At 34.6% G+C, this 12,457-nt stretch overlaps 1 pseudogene; it reads right to left on the bottom strand.

Moving 5' to 3' along the window:
* Positions 1-6,434: 6,434 nt before the first annotated feature.
* LOC136223993 (protein DEFECTIVE IN MERISTEM SILENCING 3-like) lies at positions 6,435-11,636 on the bottom strand (annotated as a pseudogene).
* Positions 11,637-12,457: the final 821 nt, after the last annotated feature.

Here is a 12,457-nt window from a genome sequence, read left to right as displayed (position 1 = left end):
CTTGTTCAACTTGCACACGAGCTTGGCATTATCAGACTCATAGCCCTGAGGTTGCTTCATGTAGATGTCTTCATCTAAGTCCCCATGAAGAAATACCGTTTTTGCATCCATTTGCTGCAGCTCCAAATCTTCTGCAGCTACTGATAGGGGTATTTTACCCCTATCTTTTAGCGTAATTTACGGGTTGATTTTAGAAGAAATAAATAGGTTTAATTACAAAAATAGAATGTTTTAATAAAATAACGGAATAAAAATAAATTCCATGCTTTCAGTTAATTTCCCTTATCTTTTAGTAATTTAGGAAATAAAAACGTCAAGCTAACTCGGCCCCGAGATTTGTATTTCAGGTACGAGCAAGGAGTGAAAATCCATTCAAATGCACGAGGTGCATCATCCCATACGCGGGGCGTGAAACATAAAGTCAGAAATGATTGCCCTATCCACAGACACCACGCGGAATCTAGTCAGCATACGCGAGGCGTATGCCAACTTACGCGAGGCGTATGGCACATGTCAGAAATGATTGGCCTAATCCTGAAATTCAGACTGCATGGTCTCCCTGAGTCAACTATCTCTACGCAGGGCATACTACCTTACACGCGGGGCGTGTAAGGAAATTCTTCAACACAAAAAGTTCAGAGACTCATTTACGCAGGGTGTGCCTCAAGCCACGCACGGCGTAAAAGGACCAAATCAAGCAATAAAAAGTCAGAGACTCAAACACGCAAGGCGCAGTCCATTCTACGCGGGGCATGTTTGAGACAACAAGATCCGAAATTGGTCCATATGCAGGAAATTTCTGACGGAATGGGCATACAGGCAGAGCGTACACCACCATACGCGGGGCGTATTATGGGATTTCTTCACAAAATTATGTTCCTCTATGCTTGCACCTTGTGGAATTACAATCTTGCCCCTAGCTTGATCTATAAATAAGAGTGACTAGCACTCATTGAAAAAAAACTAGACACTTAGACCTTAGACCATACACCTTAAGTCTTGTAATTCTTGTTATTTGTAGTTTAGATTTTGTTTTTAGGCTTTGTATAGCCAAACTCTTCCATCTTGAGAGCTTGTTCGTCGATTCCGACATTCCATCAAAGTCCCGCTCCACTTCCGTGCACCAAGCTCGAAAGCTCCACCATCCAAGTCCTAAGAGACGGCTTTTGAGTCCGGTTAGCTAGTTCTGAGGGTGGATTCTTCCCTTTTTACTTGCTAATTAGCTTGAACTCATCCTATGTACTAGGCTTGGTTGTAATTCACATTTACATTCTCCATATTTATAATTTATGATTCATAATCTTCTTTTCTATATATATGATTGATGTTTGTTACTTGTTTTGATATTCATAATTGATTGTTGTGTAGGAGAACGCGACTTCCGACGCCATTCGGGCTATTTTTAGGGATTCATATAGGTGTTGCCTTACCGGAAGTGACAAACCGGAAATCGTAGGAATTGACAAGCCACAGAACTTACGGGCCCTAATTTCTGGTCCCAAGCATTAGACACGCCTTGACTAGGAACCACGTAGTCTAAGTACTTCACGGGTCGGTTACTCTACACGTAGTCGTCTTTGCAAGAGCAAACCATCAACCGTATAAACATTAGAAGTCATTATTTGTCATAATTATAACTTATCGCATTCATATCACTTCATAGAGTTTCGTTATATAAATTCGCCTCACACGTAGTCAGGAGTAGTTTGTAGTTGGGCCCCATATCAACCTCAAATTATTCACCGCTTAAATAACGTATAAAACCGAGTCGTTTAATACTTGCAGTTATAAATCCTGTGGATTCGATACCCGGTCTTAACCGGATTATTACTTGATACGACGGGGTACACTTGCCCCTAAGTAGTGACGTCTAGTAGATACAAAGCACTTAGAAAGACCACATCCATAGTCATAGCGCAATCATCGTAATATACATTTCGTCGTTAAAAAGGACACTACTAGAATTCGCGCATCAGCTACCATACTCAACACTAAATGAATAGTAGTCAGCTTCACCTCTGGAGTAAAAACGTCAGTGTAATCTATACCGTACCTCTACTGAAAACCTTTCACGACCAGCCTTGCCTTGTAGCACTTGCTACCATCAGCCTCCTCTTTGATTCTGAAAATCCACCTATTCTGGAGAGCCTTCTTACCCTTTGGAAGCTCAACAAGTTCCCATGTGCCATTGGTCATCAAGGAATCCATCTCATCATCTACTGCAAGCCTCCACTTGTTCGCATCCTCTCCACAAGATGCCTCCAAGTAGCTTTCTGGTTCACCACTATCTGTCAGCAGCATGTAGTTGCTTGTGGGCGTGAACCTGTCAGGTGCTCTACGCTCTCTAGTGGATCTGCATAGTGTAACCGCTGGAGTTTGGGGTTCTTATTTTTCTTCCTCAAAAACTACCTCCTTGCTCCCACTAGAATTCATGATGTCTAGGTCCACGACCTCAGGTTCTGAATCAGCAGTACCAGATGCTCCCAGACTATCCTTGTACATCATCTGCTCGTTGAAAACAACGTCCCGACTGTGAATAATCTTCCTGTTCTGACTATCCCAGAAGTGTTACCAGGTCAGAGAATGCATCAACTGACTAATGTAACTTATTGCAAAACTGATGTCTGGCCTTGTATGTGTAGATAAATCAACTTTCCTACTAATCTTTGAAATGTTACCTTGTTTAATGGATTACTTGTGTCCTCATCAAATGGAAAGAGTTTGTTTCTACCTTTTGAACTTGTACCAATTTACATGGTGGCTGTGCAACCTTACCATTGAATAAATGAAGCAAGAAAAAAATTAATGTTATGCAAGTGGTAATTTTTATTATTATTATAATAACTAACATATAGATAGGTGGGATTGATTTAATTGGGTTCTTAATGTATATATTCCCCTTTAAGCAAGTATTTCTTAGTCCGAGTAGTTAATAAAATAAATGATGCAAAGTTATGCAATTCTTTTTTGTTCTTGAATAATGTTTATAATATCATTCTCTCTATTTGAAAGATTACTAATTTCTCGAAAGGCATAAAACACTATTTAGCTCCCGACTTATCCAAAATTTGTGCATTTGAGCCCGATTTTTCAAATTATATAAATTTTCCCATTAGCATATCTACATGACATTTTTTATTTTTTATTTGTCATGTCATTACTAGCTGCCACATGTCTAACAGATTTTAGCAGAGTAAACTTTCCATCCAAAACCGCCGAAAAATGATTAATTGGGATAGCTGAAGGGCCATATGTGACCAAATAATAGGCCAGAAGTTAAATGCACAAATTTTGGATAAGTCGAGTGCTAAATAATGCTTTATGCCTTTCTCGAAATGATATCGAGATAAGCCTTCTCTAAGGAGTTGTTTGCCTTCTGTATTTTTTTCTTTTATCAATTATTAGACCTAGTTAACAAAAAGATCTTCCCATGTTTCAAAAATATAGCATGCTTTGGATATAGAGTTAATATATGCACTTTTGTCTTATATTATTTGACAGATTTATTTTTCTATGGAATGTGACAATTTTGTTAAAGCTTATATAAAGAGATTATTCAAGATGTCATGAATTCATGCAGGGCTGTTCGTGCAACAAATGAATCTATGAAGCAAAATTGTCTTTTGAGGGAACAAGTGGAGGGCTGTTCGTGCAACAAATGAATCAATGAAGCAAAATTGTGTTTTGAGAGAACAAGTGGATGTGAGGTTGTTTGTAAACTCTCTAAATGACAAGGTCAATACCTCAAATATTAAAAAAAATGTGTACTTCTCACTTTTGCATTATATCTACTATACATTTTGGGGGAAGTTTTTGAATCTGTATACTAATATCTACAGTTCAACCCTTGCAAAATGCAAACATTATGCACAAATTTAGCTTAGTTCTTATTCATTGTTTTGTACAATTGTTTTCACCACCTTGAATTTGCACTTGATTATGAGCACACAGTGCTGAAATGAATTATAAAATGAATATTCATTTAAATGTATTATTTTGTATTAAAAAATAAATTTTTTTTAAAACATTAGATTGAGAGGGAATTCCGTCAGTATATTGTTTATATTGACGGAGTAAAGATTGAGACGTTTGTTTCCGTCATTGTATTTCGTAATAACATTGTGACGGAAAAACGTCAGTAAATACGTGAGGATTTTTTAACGTTTATTTCCGTCACGAATTTCGTCTCATTGGGTAACGGAATTCCGTCTCCAGTCCATCACAAAAATCCGTCACTACAAACGTAAGCAAAATCTGCGTCGATCGATATAACCACGGTTTTGATCCGTCGCAAATTCCGTCTCTAAAAAGATTTACTGACGGAAATAGGCGATTTCTAACGGAATTTTCCGTCACTGTTCGACAGTTTTCTAGTAGTGAAAACATATACATTCTTTGGCTCACACACATTACCCCCTAGGAATACAATTCTCACATTCCAAAAAAAAAGCTTATTCAAAATTTTTGAGAAAAAAGGGGCAGAAAAGAAAAGAAAGAAATAAATAAATGCTCTCAACTACCCAATAGTGACTTAACATTTTAGAAACTCATTAAGATTCTTAAGCCTTATTTCCATCATAATCACACCAAACCTTAACCCTTCATTACAACACAATTAAGTCATTTCGATCAAATCCTAGTAAGGAGGCATAGTGGTAGAGGTTGGATGACCGTGCAAGCCCACGATAGTTATCACTTGTGTTGAAAAATTTAGAGAAAACACCTTACCCGGAACACTTGAGCGTAAAGAGTGAATCCTATCTGAGGTGTTTAACGAGTTCATTAAGTATCAACTATTTGAAAAATGTCTCACTAATGGCCAAAATTATAAATTCAAAAATCGTTTAGTTACTCAAGGTGTTTATCATGTTTCAGACGGCTCAAAATTATGATCTTCTACATTGTTACTTGAAATGAATCATGTCTCATTGTTGATTTATTTGAGTGCCTGGTCTTCTAGCTTTGTTTTCGGATTTAATTTGCTTGAGGACAAGCAAAAGCTTAAATATTTGTTTTTCATCAATGATTCCATGACTACCAAATTGAATATCCACAATATTTCGAAATATTGTGGATATTCAATTACTTTTAGTTTGCATATATTACATGAGCAGTGAAATTTAATAGTCATGGAATCATTGATGAAAAACAAATATAAGATCTTAGTGGGCAAAAATACTAATTAATTGTATTATAATAAATAAAAATATAGAACTAAATAAAATGATAACATATAAAGTTAATAGGGAAATAAATTTAATATGATTAATTTAATTATGATGTTTAGCTTAAATTGTATATACAGTAAAACCTCTATATAGGAATACACTTGGGACCAGACTATTTATATAACAATTGGGAGGTTATTACTAAATAGAGGTTGGTATAATTATGCCTATAATTATGTCTATAATCAATACCCAAAAGTTTACAAAAATTATAGCCTTATAATTATTCCTAAGTTTTCAAAATCAAGCCTTATAATTATGCCTATAATCAAGCCCTATAATTATGCCTAATACAAATCAATCAATAATATATTTCCTAAATAATAATAGGGTGTTTCCCACTCATAGATAATTTCAATAGTTTTTTTTAATATTTTATATTTTAGTTTGAATTCTTAATATATATTACTATATAGAGGCATAGTTTCTAAAGGTGGGACTTGAAAAGTGTATAACAAATAACATTTGGGAGGTTATTCCTATTTATAACCGAGCCCAAGTTGGGACCGAGTTTTTTTTATAACAAAATAGAGGTTATTCCTATATAGAGTATTCCTATATAGAGGTTTTACTGTATTTTATAAACGTTAAGTTTAAATTCGTATTATTTTATAAACGTTAAGTCTATATTGATGCTATTTTGTACGTGAAGCCTAAATTTATGCTATATTATAAACGTTAAGTCTAAATTGATATTATGTTGTAAGCGTTAAGCCTATATATATTGGTACTATTTTAAAAGTTGAGCCTTAATTGATACTTCCCCAAAAACCTTAGGCCCATTTTGGCACCTTATCCCTATAAATTATGACTATGTTCCAAAATAAAAACATAGATGTTTTAATTTTATAAAATAGGATAAAGAGTTGTCACTTCAAATTTAATTTAATCTATTTTGACTATTAATTTTAAAGAATTGATAGAAACAAAAACTTAATGATTAGACAATTATTTCCAAAAACAGACTAGCTTAATATATAAGAACATAGAAACTAGTAAATTATTTATCCAAATTAATCAAAAAGTATGCAAAAAGAAAAACCCATAATAATTTCACATAATGCAAAAACTTCAGGGTTTATGAAAGAACTTGTAAAAGTTGCTCCTACTTGAAGTGCAGAACATTTTTAAACAACTCCAACTCAGTCAATACAAAAAGTCAGTTAAAAACATTGATTATGAAGATTTTAAGAGTCCAGAAGTTACTAAATTTACCCACTTCTACTCCGAATGGTTAAAAACTAAAAGGAAAAAAATGGCAGATTTGCTACTCCTAATACGAACCCATCCTTACTGCACACCACAGATCGAAAAGGATTATTTCAAACCATTGACTTCACAAAACCAATTGCTCCTGTTAACTGAATAAGCTGCCCTTTTCACGAAAAGAATTTTGTAGCCCATTCAAAAACGATAATGGAATAGAAGACTTTTCCGAGTTGCTATCCTGATAAGGATTTGATTCCCCCTTCCAATATCATCTTGCAGAATTCAACAGCATTTGCTCTCGCTTTAAATCCTCTGTCAACTTCTCCTTTTCCCATGTCTTCTGTTTGAGTTGATTCTCAGTTTCCATGTAGCTAAGCGAGGGTCTGGAGAGGGATCCCATCACAAGGGTCAACTGGGGAAAGCCTTCCCCTGCCAATTTTTTTGGCAAGAGGTCGCTCCTAAGACTTGAACCAGTGACCTCTCGGTCACACAACAATAACAATGTTTACCGTTGCGCCAAGGCTCACCCTTTGAATCGACCATTCTAGACAAAATACATATTTCTTTTCTTTTGTATGATAGTTGTACAAAAATTGGGGGAAGAAAAATCCATGCACCAAATATCATGAGTTGAATTTGGAAGGTCAGAGGCTAATGCTATGAACCCTATAGTTGGCCTATTATAATCGAATTATAGCACATACATAATTCTACAATCTATCACGATTCAGAAAGACATTTCTTTCTTAGTGCATTTAAACTACCTACATGCAGAAAGCAAATTCCGAAATACCACAAAAGGAGATGATGTAAACCAATGAAATTCACCATTAGATCCGATTGGAAGACAATTTCATGTCAATAATAAAAGCAAAATACTTACCGATTCCCCAAGGAAAAGAAACCATTAGGCTTAATAATCCCACCATCTAGTGAAATTGCTCCATCACTTATAAGTGGAAGAGCAAGTAGCATCTCCTCCCTACTTTTGTAAACTTGCAGGCGAGAAAAGAGGCTGTAAAATAGAGTCTCTCTGAGGCCATAGATATCAGATACATACAACAAATTCATGTAATCCACATGGATCATGTTAACAGCGAAACCAATAAATCCAGGTGGGCACTCGCCATTAGGCAATTTTGGCCGTAGAAGATCAAGCCTTCTTTGAGGGTCATCATCCACAAATTCACCACAGTAAGGTCTACAAGGGAAAAAAAGTTTGTAATTCAAGAGCTTAATTCCAAACAACAATAAAGAAAAGAAAGAGATACATGCCTTAAATTTTCGAGACAAATGACAAGAAACCGACCATCCAGAGTCCGTCCAATAGTAGTACCAAAGCCTCGAATTCCAGAATCACTATTTATATGGCCTTCCTTGTTATAAGTTTCAAGAGCTTTAACACCTTCGTAAGTCTTGCAAACAATTCCTAACATTGTCTCTACTCCTAAGTACTCTGAAAGAAGCCTGCAATTAAGAAAGAATAAGTAAAAGTAGATTGAAAATATTGCAGATAACCAACAAGTGCATTATCATCCAGCTCTTTAAAGCAAAGATCAGTGAGGTAGTAAGTACGGAGGCATTTCACTGATTGAAAATAATAAGAGCTCTTGGAATTGTGGAGTACATAAATTAACTGACTACATTAGAACCAGGAACAGTTTGCTATATTAGCAAGGAAACTAATCATAAGACTTATTTCATAGAAGAGGAAGAATCTACATGTTAGATAGATAGTAAATATCAATAGCAGATAACATGCAACTTCAAACGAACCTGCTAAGATTATCATCATCCACCTTGCCCAGAGTAGCAACAATACCAAGCGCATCCTTAGTGAATGCGAGTTGAGGTGCATGAGTACCATGGCGCATTGTCAGCTGACACAGAATGCCTGCAGCAGAAGTTTCATGCTGCAGAATCTGCTTTACTATTTCTGCCTCACTCTGATTGGAGGAATGGCTTTCACTTTCACCACTAGGAGGTCTTGCAGAGTGATAATTACCAAGAATAACTGAAAGGAAACTTGTCAGTAGCAAAAAATGAAAATGGAAAAAGAGATATTATGCATCACAAATGATTATACAGATAAAATCTCCAAACAATTCTAGCATCTAAAAGTAAATCCTTCCATTCGGAAACACTGACTGGAAGTTGAGATAAAAAAACTGCTCACACTATAAGTTCTGAGCTTTGGATTGAGTTACGGGTCCTTGACTATGAAATCAAGAAGTAAATCTTCTTTTCTTTTTCGACCTAGCTTACCTATAATGAGAATTAATTTCGTGACCTCTGAATTTGTTTTTCAAATGATGCTTACTTTATTAATGATAAACACTTCCCTGTTATAACTTATAAGAGTACAAAAGGCAGACTTGAACTGGAACTCCTGCTCATATTATAATTCAAACTTCCTAAATAAAAATTCTGAAAATAAAACCATACCCCTATTAGAATTAAAACTTCCTAAATAAAAATTCTGAAAATAAAACCATACACCTATTAGAATTAAAACTTCCTAAATAACAATTCTGATAATAAATTCCGACTCCTCAAGGACTAAGACTTCCTAAATAAATAACAATTATGAAACTAGTAAGTCCTAAACCTAATCAAAATAACGATTTATTATGATATAGACTAGCTACAACAGTTTTAACATTGCCTTCCCCTACAAAAATAAGTGTGATCTCATGCACAAAGATGATAACCGGAGCTACTTCACCAAAGCATCAGTTGGTGATAGGATCTTCATCAACTGGTTCTAGTGATATCTTTTATACTGATGTCCTCATGTATACAATTAGTAATAATTATAACAAATCCCCTTAGTCTTTCGTTTCTCTAAACGGTCCTTCCACTGCTGGCCAGCAGTCCCATCTTGATAATTTCTCTTTTTTCATATAGCCTTGGTAATTTAGCAGATTTATGCAACTCTACTTCGACCACTATTGTGCCTTTCAACAGTGTGTTGATGCTTACAAAAATGCTCACACATATGCAACCAACAAGCTCAATGGATCATACGACCCATCAAACTTAGGAAATCCAGTTTCGAGAATTTTGGAAGCAGACCTCCTCCTGCCGTCGTATTCTACTGTCCACCCCCTGTCTCCTACCTTGTTGTGCTAGATTGCCACTCTCCTCAATGGTTTCTAGTTGGAGTACCATGGCCTCCACCTTTGGCCTGTCTTTGCAGTATGAAGCTCAAAAAGGCTTCAACTGTTTTTCCAAATTACTTGATTCACCCATAACTTGCTCTAATACCACTTTGTTAAGCTCCTGAGTTTTGGATCAAATTACGGGTCCTTGAACCTTGAAATCAGGAAGTGAATCTTACTTCTTTTTCTTTCGAGATAGTATGATGAGAATTAATTAATGCAGCTCGTTAGAGAGAAACCCGGATCTCTATGATGAGAATTCCTAACCTCTGAATTTGTTTTTCAAATAGTACTTTACCAATGATAAAATGGTTCCTTTCTATAATAGCACAAAAGGCAGACTTAAACTAGTATTCCTATTCTATTAGATTTAACACTTCCTAAATAAAAATTCTAAAAATAAACTACTATCCTATTAGAATTAGAACTTCCTAAATAATAGTTCTGAAAATAAACTCTTATTTCTACTAATACTAAGACTTCCTAAATAAATGATAATTCTGAAATAACAATTTCTAAATAAATTTACTCTGATTTGCACTAGCTACAACAGTTTCCTAACAACATCATTTTCTGTTTATATCAGCAAAAACTTTACTGAAATATTTTGTCTAATTAAATTAACTAAAACATTGAAGGAGACAGTGTATATGAATGACACATCTAAACATTGCTACCACAGTACTTAAAGCACTTGGAGAACCAAGAATTAATGGCCAACAATTAAAAACAGGTGACTCCGTTGAATTTGTTCGGTAGCTACCATGCTTAAATTAAAAACCATTACACTACACAACATAAATTTGTTCCTAGATGTGCTTGTATCCAAGTGAACTGCACATGCAAATACTTCTTAGCTGAGTAATCTTCAAGAAGAACTAATCCTCTAGAAGAGGCACAAAAAATAAAATTTAGCATACCTTACAGATCAAGTATTGAGTCTTCTAATTTGTTTCGTTGACTTTTCAAAAATTTCAAGTTATCCTCATGCTGCTTGATTTGGATTCCTGCTGTGTGTAGATCATCTTGAAATTTCTGCAAAGGTTACAATTTAACAATTAGTTCTTTGACCTACTTTACATTGTAAATAAGCTCCAATAACTTAAAGGATGTCTAAAAAAATATAAATTGCAATGTGAAATTTCGGTTTTTTTTTTACAAATGTCAACTCCATAAAAATAAAATATAAATAACAGAAGAATTGCTTTTGATTTACACCCACATCACAACAAAATGTAAAGATCCTATGCAAACTGAAAACCTTAGAATTATATATGACGGATTGGGCTTGCATAGAACCACCATTTTGCATTTCATTACTTGGGATAATACTAGCTTCTTCTTCCATCACAGCTGACAAATCCTGCGGAAACATCTATGTAAGAATTACAGCTAAAACAAAAGGATGGACTTAACATTTGCAACTATGAACATATCATCTCAAAGAGAAACATGACATTATGTTCCTTACACAAATAGGTAAAGCAAGACACATTTGTATGCATCACAGTGCACCTCAAGAAACAATAAAAAGCCGACAAACAAAAACCATATTTACTAATAATGGAAATAGTCATAGTAATCTGCTGAAATCTAATTATTGGAAGATGAAGTCATCAAAATTAGCTGCAAAGTTTAAAAGTTCTCCGCCATTCAAAAACAAGGGCTGACAATATAATTTCTTTGATAACAACCATGCAAGCATATACATGGCTACTACTCTTCTACATGTCAAAATTTTCAAAATATAGTTCACTGAGTGAAACAAAATGAATCCAACCACACTAATCACCATCCTTCTTAGGGTCTCCAAATTTATCATTCTCATTTAAGCAATAATTCAAAGAAACTTCCGTGATTTTCAAAAAGCAATCACAATGAAAAATCAATTTCCAAGCCAAGAGCATACAAATTTCACCAGAATTACAGCTCTACTATGAAGCACCGATAGGGGTATGCATACTGGTATCATATTCATAAAGTGATTATAAAAACACAAATAATACTCTCCAGTCATTATAAAACCACAAATAACATCTATAATAGTAACTAATAAGCAATTAATTCATAGCAGATCGACCAGATGAGAGGAAAAACTCCATCAAAGTAGATCGACCAGATGAGAGGGATCGACTTCAGCAAAGCAATCGAGGAAGACAACTGATTGCACAGAACCACTGAACAGAAAAACTCGATCAGATGAGAGAAAAGATTTAGGAATTTCAATTTTGTTAGGGTTTAATGCATCGCAGAGGAGAGATTTTCAATTTTAGTTTAGGGTTCATTGGATTTCGTGTCCGTATATACTAGTAATCATGGGATTATTTTATTTTAATCCTTATATTTTCTGAGTTTTAAAAAAACCCTTATACTTTCATAGTTTTTTTTAAAAAACCCCTAAAGTATCCCCAAAGTGTCCACCGTGTATCCCATCATTAAAAAAAACATTGTAGCATCATTTTTTGATGGGGCATCATTTAATAAAATAATATTATTTATTTTCTTTTTCATTTATTTTATATACATAAAACCAGAAATCAAGAATCATTTAACACTAATAATCAATCCATACAAAATCATTTAACTCTAATAATGATGAAATGGGTTGGAGTATAAACATTGTAGCAACATCAAAACATGGTTTGATGCAGTAAATTTGATGAAATGTGTTAGAGATGGTCTAAGCCCTGGTTAGTTGCAAACTGAAAAGAACTGTTCATTAAACCAAAACGCAATATTACCATCCATACGTGGTTTAGATCAAGGCGGTTAGGTTTTGACAACAACAAATTTAACTTGTCAAAACTAATTTGTGTGACTCACTTATATACCAAGTAAAACAAAATTCACTTGAAATTA

Source organism: Euphorbia lathyris, chromosome 3 (genome assembly GCF_963576675.1).
Source record: "Euphorbia lathyris chromosome 3, ddEupLath1.1, whole genome shotgun sequence".
Classification (NCBI taxonomy): domain Eukaryota; kingdom Viridiplantae; phylum Streptophyta; class Magnoliopsida; order Malpighiales; family Euphorbiaceae; genus Euphorbia; species Euphorbia lathyris.
This window is presented reverse-complemented; position numbering and strand designations above follow the sequence as displayed.